The 10,790-nt window shown below is 49.2% G+C and overlaps 1 long non-coding RNA gene across 1 annotated transcript in view; it reads left to right on the forward strand.

Moving 5' to 3' along the window:
• LOC134515512 (uncharacterized) overlaps positions 1 to 10,369 on the forward strand; it is a 90,264-nt gene extending 79,895 nt beyond the window's left edge. Inside the window, exon 5 of the long non-coding RNA XR_010071035.1 lies at positions 2,431 to 10,369. This is a non-coding gene — a long non-coding RNA (uncharacterized LOC134515512). The remainder of the gene's footprint in view (positions 1 to 2,430) is intronic.
• Positions 10,370 to 10,790: the final 421 nt, after the last annotated feature.

Raw genomic sequence — 10,790 nt, forward strand, 5'->3', positions numbered from 1 at the left:
ATGACATTTCACTTTTCCTGGGTTCATCTGGTGTCTCTTTGACAGTGACGGTTGCTCAGTGGTGGTCATGGCTGGGCGTCACTGCAGAAAGGAGCCATCGCTCGGCTCCTGAAAGCTGCGCAGTGCAATTAGACGTGGTGCTTATCTCCTGTCTGCTGCAGCCAAACCTTGCCGTGGAGACCATGCCCTTGGCAGGGGAGCAGCAGGTCATGGTCCCCTTCCCTTCCGCTGGGATCACCAGCAAATTGGCACTCTTTTCATGGTGTCACCCAGTTGTCACCGCAGCCTGATGCCATTACCCCTTCCAGTACCACCCTGGGTTGATTTCACGTTGAAGACCCAAAGATAAAACTTTAGTGGGTTGAAAAACCTTATGCTAACCCAGAGAAACCCAGCAGCGATGTCTCAGTGTTGATAGCAGCCTGTGTGACACCAGCCCTGGTGACCTGTCTCTGCCTCCGCAGCTGGAGCGGGGCACTGAGCCCGTGCCGAGGCCTCGCTCCACGCCTGCAGCAGTGGAGACGCTGCCCGAGGTGACGGTCTTGCAAGTGGCAGAAACAAAAGAGCTTTTCCAGTTGCGTTCCCTGTGCAATTGCTCGGTGTAAGCCCCTCTCCCAGCCTGTTAACGTGCTAAAGGCAGCTTACCTTCATCATCCCCTCCACCCCCCCAAATAAAACTATGCACTCAGTCAGTTGCTCAGGTCCTCTGGGATGGTGGTTCCTCAAATCAACAGACATTTGCTGTGTTTCCTGCTGAAGCCTGTCTGGCCCATCATATACCTGGGGTCATTTTTTCATGAGCCAGGGTACACGAAGGTCAACGTGCAGCGTCTGTGCATGGGCAGCGCGGTACCTCTGCAGCGCTGGGTGAATGCACGCTTCTGGGAGATGCCCTTTAAGACCGACTTTGGGAAGGGACCAAAACAGGAATAACATATAAGGGAAAGGGGACGTTATTTGGCAGTTTGAATAGAGACTATTTAATAAATCACGAGATAATCACATTGAAGAAAGAAACCCCAGTGCTGATTACATGAACATACACTTTCTAGCATTATTTGCCACTGCGTATTTACTGAGGGGTAACAGGGTGAGGCTGAGCCGTTGGCTGCCAATAAAACAGCCGTAGTGTCTGATGTGGCTCCCGCTGCTGCAGGAGCACGCACTCGGGGGTGTCTCGGTGGAGGTGTCCCCATCCTGGGTGCGGTGATGGGAGAGTGACTGGACGCGCTGGGCACCATCCATCCCCCCTGTGGCGCTGAGGCCGGGTCTCGCTCGGGCAAGCGGCCGCGGGGCTGCTCTCCCCACCCGCGGCAGCCAGGGCACGAAAAAACGTCAGCCACAACTAAAAGTAACCCTATGCTCTGCTATTTTTGATTTGAGCGATTTGTAATTAGAAAAGCCAAAACCAGCTCATCTTGTTCACATGAGTACTCCCATTGACTAAAATGCAGTCAGCATGCGCGTTAATTTTGGACCTGTGCAATCCTCTTCCGATGAAGATCTGGCAAGCTAGAACAGATTGCAGTCTGTGAGATACTCGCAGTGTGATAGTGCTTTACCTGTAGGTGGATCCTCATTGTAGATAGTGAGCTGCAGAGCCAATGAGCCTGATTCACTGCTGTGCCACTCCAGTTTTTCAGCGGAATAACACCACTGAATCATCAGCAAAGTTGAAATAACAAATAATAAAATGGGAGCATTGTGTCTAAGTTTGCAGCATGTCTACGGAAACGACTAGCTCCTTCTTGCAGAACCGTTCACCTAGAAGGATTTGTTTCAGTTCAAAATGTATCAAGAATATGACAATGTGTCTAGGCTAAAGTTTTATATGTCAAAAACCTAATTAAAATCTAATATAACAGCTAGCGTGGGACTCTCTTGGTATGTTTATGTGGTGATTAATTTTTTCTTTATATTCAGAAAAACAGGATTTTTGAGAAGAGAGCTTAAACAGCTTCTGAAAAGACCCAACTTTTGATGCAGCTCATTTCTATGCACCAGATGGGCACCGTGTAAAGCTTAGAAATAGTTAAAAACCTAGTCCTGGTTTCTTTTCAATTTATGAAAAGACTCACCAAGCAATTGAAAAGAACTGAGTAATTGTGATCTTTTTGCAAGTAATGTTCTGCAAAAGCCAACTACAGGCAGCAAGCAAGCTTGAAATTAGTAGTTCTAATTATAAAGTGTATACATAAAACAATGTAGCATCATAAATAAAGGCCAAGTTCAAATGATGCAATAGGAACAGCAGAACATCATATACAGATGGACAAACAATCTGGTAAGAGAAACACTTCTAAATCATCCATATTTTTCCAATAATAGCAACAAAAAAAGGTAAAATAATTGCAGTGCTTTGGTTTATTTTGTGTAAGTTTCACAGTAACGCTGTCTCAGTGCCACCTGATGCTCGTGCTTCTGTTGCAGAGCAGTCTTCCTTGGACGACGTTCACAGTCACGGTGTCGAATTCCATAACGAGAGCCCGTCGCAAGCACAAGCTGCCGTGGGAGCCCATGGCTCCCGTCACCCAGGTCCTTTGTCTTTATCAGGGGGCTGCTCCGTGACTCACTTCCATTGCCATCGCTGAACGCAGCTATCAGATGCCACAGCTTTTTTTATTATTATTATTTATTAATTTTTATTTTTGAGCTTGAGCCCGTGTGCTCTCCAGGAAAGCCAGGCTGTCATCAAGCGCAGGCTGCGGAGCTTGAACCAGGGCTACCTCCAGCACAACGCCGGGGCTGTGCTCAGCGGTATGTTTGGTTCGTTCCCCCCGAGCTCCACTGAACTGCGACGACGCTTCACATTCTGCACAGGGAACGTGAAACTCCAGCATCATGGAGCAGTGTCACTGCAGCTCCCCTCGGAACGAAGCACGTGCAATACCTGCCGCGCTCCTTACAGAACTGCCCTCAAAACAACGTCCTGGATGCACGCAGAGAAGGTGAATACCTTAGGGAAATGTTTTTATTTATTCTTCTTGGGTGCCTATATGGCAATCACCCATGCAGCATGATCCAGGATGTTGAAAACCATTTCATTATGTTCTATAAATAAAGGACTGATGTGGTTCAATTGTATCAATTATGCAACTCTTCTAAGTGGTGTAGGCAAGGGTAAGCGCCGGCGAAGGGCACTCCCTCTGTACCCACTGCTGCTGTGGGCACGTCTCCTGTTTACCTGCTCCTCATATACCACAGAGAGATGAATCTGCCCACTTCTATTTACCGCTGTGCCACTGACTCCTCTTTGGTCAGGAGCTTTTCCGATGCACAGATGACACAACGAAACAGAAAATGGAAGTCCAGACACTGCTGTGTGTGAGTCTGTTGTGCAAGATGCAAGTGTGGCCGTACAGTAATTTCAAGCAAAGCATCGGTTTTAAACAATGTTTAAACTGACACCATTATTATGCAATATAATTAATTATGGCTAGAAGGGCATTTGAGGTTAGTTGGCGCTACCTTTGTCCATTTTATAATTATACCAAGAAGAGGATGACTAAGTTGTGCCTAAGCTAATTGTATCCATTTGGTTTTATCCCTCCTCTTCACCACTGCAAGTTACTTGCATTCTGGACTGGGAGGTTTTCTGAGGGGTTTGGGTGCGTTTGTGCTGAACACAGTGCTGGCCGGGCAGCCTCAGGTAACACTGCAGTAGTAGCACTAGCAATAATTACAGATAGTCAAAGTGATAAGTGCAAAGCAAATGTCACTTTTTTTCCCGCCGCTGTGCCAGTTACCTGCAAGAGATTTATTCTGTCTGCTCCTGCTCTGGGTGTTCTAGGACAGAGGATCGAGCTGGTGTCCTCCAGACGCGCAGGGAACCCAGCAGAGCCCTCTGGGGAGCGGCTGAGGACTGGGGGCTGATGGAGGCAGCAGCACCCCCGGGGCCAGCCGCGGTGCCGAGGGGGTGCCTGGGGGTGGCGGGGGTGGGGAGGGTTGGTGGTCCAGAGTCCCAGTGCGGCTCAGTGTCCCAGGCTGAGGGAGCCGGGCTGGAGCTGAGCACTGCCCTGGCCTGGGCCGCCTGCGCGCAGCCGCCGGACAGCCTGCCCAGAGGTGGTGGGGCGTAAGCCGTCTCCTGTGAATGTTACCTGGCAGCGTCAGGATTAAAAACAAACAAAAAACTCAGCCAACCAAACAAAAAAACACCACCAAAAACCCCCAAACCCAATGATGATAGATTTACCTCGGAAAGGAATTTAGTAATACATGGTCTTGTTTGGCTACGACAAACGGCTGTAGTCCTCAGCTGATGGCTGGAAACTGGACTGCACTTATGTAAAATAGAACTGCCTGCAAGGATTGAACACTGTAATTAACAGGCAGTTTTAGAAATTATTGGCTAATGCCATTTAATAGAAATACTGCCAACTATTGTTGTAAAAACTTGGTTCGCTCCTTCTGTGGTAATATAAAATGATTCACCAGGGCTTCACTGGGAAGAGATACCTTTGTCTGTTACATATTGTTACCTACAGTTTTAGAGTCGTCTAATACGACAATACGAATTTTGAAATTTAAATATATTTCCCAAAACTGACTAGCGGGCCAACTGCCTCCCGCCCCCAGCCGCAGTGTTGGTGATACAACCTGCCCTGTTGACCGTGAGATGGCATTTCTGACCCAGCCCCGCGGCAGCCGAGGCAGCTTTTGCCACTGATGGTGTTTAAGCAGTTGCAAGTTTAAAGGTTTCTGTAGCAGGCAGATACGTTTATGTGAGCCTGAGCAGCTCCACCTAGAATATTTCCTTTGCAGGGTGTACAGTATCATTCAGAGAATTAATCTGTATTTTCGGTAACAAACTGAACCACACTGGAGAGTACAGGTAGCTCTGCGATACGGTGCTCTGCTCATGCGATGTAGCTGTTGTATCACGTTATATCACCTCAGAACCATTTTCACAGTGCTGCAATAGTGACCGAAAGGTTATTTCTCAAACCTTGTCACCCAGAAGGTACCAGCTGAGAAGTTTCTGTTTGATTGCTAAAGAGTAAAAAGCAACAAGTGAATATTGGCAAATCTCAGATGAGGCACGATGTGGATGTTGCACACCTCAGCCTAACGCCCACCTCCGCTTCAGGGAAAGGAGAAACCAGACCTGCAGACATGCTACTCGCCTCCTGGTTTGAGAGTTCCCCCTCACCTGTTTGGAAATGAACTCCAGAACCTCACTGCTTTCTATTTACTGCACCAGAGCCAGTGATCGCGCAGTGCTTCCGAAGAGTCAGCAGTTGCACCCCTATTACAGCATTTTATGATGCCTATTAATGTATAGATTTAGAAGAAAAGGCGGTCTGTGCGGAGACTGGCCTTCCTGATAGAAGAGGGGGAGCTAGAGTCCTCTCTCTGTTCATCTGGAAGCAGCCCCAAGGCGAGGCCCCGGCGTGCCGGGGAGGGTGGCCATTGTGGGAGTGTGACCGGCCGCAGCCGGGCCACCTCAGGGCAGGGCTCAGGCAGACGTCGGACAAAGGCAGCGCTCCCAGAGCCTGGCTTCTGGCTGCAGCCACTGGCGAGTTTAAGCACAGGGGCTCTGTGGGCCTCAAGGGCAAGAGGCAATGCCCCTACCTTGTTTCAAAGGCGGGCACTTCAGAGCACAGGGGCATCGGCTCCCAGAAACGCTGGTGGTCAGCCCCCTCCTGACATGCCTGAAGGGAGTGAGACAGGGGTGCTGACAGCTCCAAAGGGATTTGGGTGCCCTATCCCACTGCCTTCCAGTAGTATGGACTGTGACAAGCTCTTGGAGAACCCATAAAACCCAGCCCCACTGTCCAAGGCAGGTTCCAGCCACCCCCCGAGGCTGAAGTGCTTATAAAGGTGGTGAAGCTGGTATATTAACAAATAATATTGAGTGAATTGATTTTCCCTTCCTGCATTGCTGTCTCTGCTCTGTTCCCTCCATTGATCTAGGCACTAAAAGACAATTTATTCCCATGTCCAGACCCCACGTATCATTGTATCAGGGGACTTCTTGTCCACTCACTAGAAACCGTGAAGATGTGAATGCACCTTCTCTTTTGAAATGTTACTCCATCCTCCCACACCTCTTTCTTTGCTAACTGCAGTCAGCCATCCCTGGGACTGACACCCACTCTGCTCCCAACTCACCCATGAACAGACATGAAAACAGACCTTGCTAAATAGACTGCAGCTCCCGTTCCAGGCGCTTGGACACTACATCTGACCCATAAATGAGAGACCACTGTGTGGGTAAGGACGCCGGGCTTCAGCGCTCGCTCCATGGCGCAGGTGACTCATCCTGGCCCTCACCACAGCAGCGCTGAGGTGCTCCAGGACTTATGGACTGAGCCAAGTGGAGGCTACTGCTGGTCCTGAGGAGGTGTTTGGGAACATCTCCCCATAGGGATGGGCCCCACACAACCTGAACAAGAAGGTGGCTGAACTCCCCAAGGACCCCTGATTCCACGCTGACGGCTCCCGTGGGCCTCCTTGCAGACTGTGGCACAGCTGGAGCATCTGGCTGAGAAGCTGAAGGTGCACTAGAGCCCCTCGGCCCGCTCCTCCTGCCCGCCCTCCCAGGGAAAGCCCTACAGCCGTGCCCTCGCTTCTGGTAAAAGTTTTCCACTTTTTGTACCAACAGCTTCCTGCGAAGACGGAGGACGCAGAGCAAACGGAAAGCTCGGTGTGGGACACGGTGCAAAAGAGGTTTCAAAAGGTGAAGGGAGGAAAAGCTACCTCGTGCTGGTACCACAATGGCTCAGCACTGATGCCATAAATAAAAGGAAATGTGTTGGACGTTTTATTTTGCTTGTGTGGTAAACTGTACAGTTGGAGTCTGAATAAACCTCTTTTGTCAATTTTATTACCTTCCTGATATAAAAATAAATAAACTTAAACAAAAGAGTGGAGACCTGCCACACCAGCCTGGTTCAGTAAGAACTGCACTGACAAGGGAATAATTTTGACCTAAAGCTGAGGGGATAAAACGATAAGCTTTTGGGAAGGCAAAGCCCCTCCAGAACAAGCTGTGGAGCACAGGAGGATCTAGAATAAAGAATGAAAAAGGGTATTCTTCCAAAAGGAAAGGAAAATGCAAAAATGACATAAAATTTTTGCTACCAGAACTGCTTTCTAGTTTGATGGAAAGGCTGCATGCAACAGCTGCTCAGAAATAGGAGCGCGGCAGAGTAATAGCAGCTGGGAGCATTTTAATGATTGCTAAAAAAGAAATAAAATCACAAGTAAATGATACAGTGTATTAAGTAACTATTAATAGGCTGAATATAAAACAGACATCAAGAAATCATGCTTTTACTTTGCAGTTAATCTCAGCAGTGAGTTCTAGGCTTACCACCCCAGTGCCCACATGGGAACCTCAGTAGGCAGCAACACGTAATTAGCGCTGGGTGGAGGTGAATCAACCCCTTTCCGTCATGAAGCCAAGGAGAGACCCTCAGACCATCTGCCAAAGGTGGGCGGGTGGGTGAATAAGAGTGTTACTTTCTTGCTAGACTCCAATCAGGGCGCCACACCTTGTGATAGCATCTCTGTAATAAGCAAACAACTTTAAATGATGTTGTGTCACTGCAGGAGGGTGACCCAGCAAGTCAGGTTTCATGTGCACGAGGGACTGCAGGTGCTCACACTCGCCTGGGAACCCTCAGCCTGCCCAGCAGAGGAACCTGACCTTTCAGACTGGGTCTCCTTCGTGAGAGATGCACGTGGTCCACGCCAGCGCTGGCACCACGCGAACATCCTACTTGCTTTTCTGTGCATCACTGTTGAAAGTCTTCTAATGTGCTGTAAGGAGATTACAAACCTAAGTCCATCACAGAAATACAATCCCATTAGTATGGGTACAAGGAAAGATGAGAGGATTATGTATATTTCTTCTCATTAGCAAGACATGCCCGATGCTGCATGCCCAAGTGTTCCTGCAGAGTCGTTACCTCCTGCACTGCGCCCGCCTTTCCTCTATTGCAACTCCACGGTCCGGTCCCAGTCGGAGGGGAGGTGTCTGCTCTGCTCTGCCAAGCCTTTCTGGCCGTAAAGGCCCCAGTGAATCCCAGTCCCAGCCCTCCATGAGGCTAGCCCATGTCTGCACTAACCAGCATTTCCAGGAGTTTTGTCTTCCACAGACATGGAGCGATTCAGGGGCGCCACTGATGCCGTGGCTGCAGCCAGGCCCCCGCGGCAGGAGAGACCCTCAGGCCACCCAAGGGCATGCCAGCTTGGCGAAGCCATGTTTGTCCTGCTCTGGCTCCAGTCAGACCTGGTGGCTTTCCAACCATTTTGTTTCTTGCTTTCTATAGTAGTACTTACCTCAGGATTGTACTTCAGACCCCAGTGAACCAAGGTTATACCTAGTGAAACTCAACCGTCTTCTGTGATTTCAAACTACTATAGGCCATTGTGCAAATGTGTATTTTGGCAAGTGCCTGGCCCTTCCTGTTGACTGAACTACTCACGCTCTCTAGAAACCACCATTCCTGTCCCTAGCACTCCGTGCAGATCACCTTACCCTTTCTTCTTCCTTATTTTTTCCTTTTATTCAAACTAGTTGAATCCTTGCCAGGTGCCAGGATCTGACACTACCATACTCTTCTGCCCATTGGCCTGGTAGGCTCGTTCCTCCTCTGTTCCCATTTCCTCCCCTTAGAGTTCCTGCCCTGAGGTAACACAAAGGCCATGGCAACAATGGCAGGAAGATCATCCTTGGTGGAAGGCTGGAAGAAAGGGATTCCCAACAGGAGAAATAGGTGTGTCCTGGTTAGGTTGCTTCTGAGTTTGACCTGCTCTACCACTCCCTACCAAAAATGCCCTCAACCAACACTGCAGGCTCATGCTGAAGCTCTCATAAACTCAACACGTGTAATCAACAGGCTTCTTCTGAAAGGGATTAGCCAAAGCACTAGAAAAGATGAAGATGTCTTACATAAGGTATCAGTACATTTTTCCTGGGAATATTATAGGGCAAGTTCACACAGTATCCATGTCCAGATACAAGAAGGTAGCTAGGAACGGCCAGCATGGGTCTACTACAGACAAAGTGTACCCAACCAACACAGCTGTCATCTGTGCTGGAATGAGGGGATGGATGGACGAGGTGGGGGAAGCGGTTACTTCGGTTTTAGCATGGCCTTTGACATTGTCTGCCATATGGGCCAAACTGGAGTGGTATTGCCTGAATGGATGGACCACAGCCTGGCTGAAAAAAGCTGGGCCATGAAGCTCAAAGGATAATAATGGTCAACAACTAGGCATTTAATTGGCATTTACAGATGGCATTCCTCAAGTGACAACGCCTGGGCCTGTCTCCACCAGCAACCTGGATGCCAGAGCAGAATGGTTCCTCAGCCAGTTTGGGCATCACATTGAACTGATGCTGTAGGTCATTATGCTGGAGGACAAGGCAGCCATTCAGGTGGTCTTCATCAGCCTTAAAGACAAGCCTGACAGAAATCTTCTGAAATTCAGCAAGGACAAATGTAAAGTCTGCACCTGACACAGAATAAACCCGTGCGACGGCACAGGCTGGGAACGGAGCGGGTAGAAAGCAGCTTTGCTAAAAGAAGGACCTGGGCTCCTGGTGGACAACATGCTGAAGGGCCAGCAGTGTGCCTTTGCCGTGATGGCGGCTGGTGGCACCCGGGGCTGCCAGCGAGAACAGAGCCAGGCTCTCCGCAGAGGTGCACAGCACAAGAGCAATGACCGCGAGCTGCAGCAGGAGAAATCCCATTGGATGGCACAGAAGACATTTTCCAAAATAAGAGCAGTTAAACTGGAGCAGGCACCTAGAGAGGTTTGTGAAATCCCCACCCTTGGAGATTTCAAAAATGCGATGGACAAATCCCTGAGCAACCTAAGCTAATGGTGAAGTTACTCTACTTTGAGGAGGCCGGAGTGCAGCCCTCCAGATGTCCCTTCCAGCCGATAATATTTTGTGGGTTGCTTTGTTGGGGTTTTTTTGATAGCTGCCAATCAGGGAGATCTGGCTGGAGTTAATTATTCATCAAAAAGAATGGAAGCTGTTATCTCTATAGCATCACCTGCCAATTATTTATTTACAAAATGAATGAATTCTGAATATGCATCATAAGTCCAGACAGTCAAGAGTCTTCACTTCAGAGATTTTTTACGTTTAAGGATCAAAGAACTGAACTTTCTCTCTCAGATCTTCAAATTAAGTAGAAAAGAGGTCCTGCCGTTAGCACACGGGAGTCAAATGTGCAAAAAACTCCTCAGTTCAGAACTAGCATGAGAAAGACTATTTCTCGCCTTTGTTTTGGATATATGCAGCTCTCACACATCCTTGTGGTGGCAACTTAACGTGTCGAGAGGCTTTCTGATGAAACCATTGTTTTGGCCTGAAATGTGAAAGCAACGTTTGAGATCTGGCCTCCAAACCCAACCCCTGCCGCAGTATTTGCCTCCCACCGTGGGCTGCTTGGTTCAGATGGAAAACCACGGCCCATCTCTAGTGCCGATCTACCGTGGCACAGAGGTACGAAGCAGCCTGTGCCCTTGGGCACGCAGGGGACAACCTCCCAGGATGGGGCCCAACGCCGTGGGGGACTCTCTAGACCAGGACAGGTGAAGAGCGTGGATGCGTGCGGTGCAGCCCTGGAGCACAGAGGGGTTGCCACCGCGCGTGTGGCCGAGTCCCAGCCAATACGCCATGCTCCGCGCTAGTTATGTGCAGCCACTTGTCCAGCAGCTCAGGCTGCAAAAAGTTCAGAAAAAATAGCTAGCTGCCATAAAAAAAAAAAAAAAAAAAAAAAAAAAAAATCAAAGTTGGTTGCTGAGCCTCAGCAGAAGCACGCTGC

This window comes from Chroicocephalus ridibundus, chromosome 4 (assembly GCF_963924245.1).
Source record: "Chroicocephalus ridibundus chromosome 4, bChrRid1.1, whole genome shotgun sequence".
NCBI lineage: Eukaryota > Metazoa > Chordata > Aves > Charadriiformes > Laridae > Chroicocephalus > Chroicocephalus ridibundus.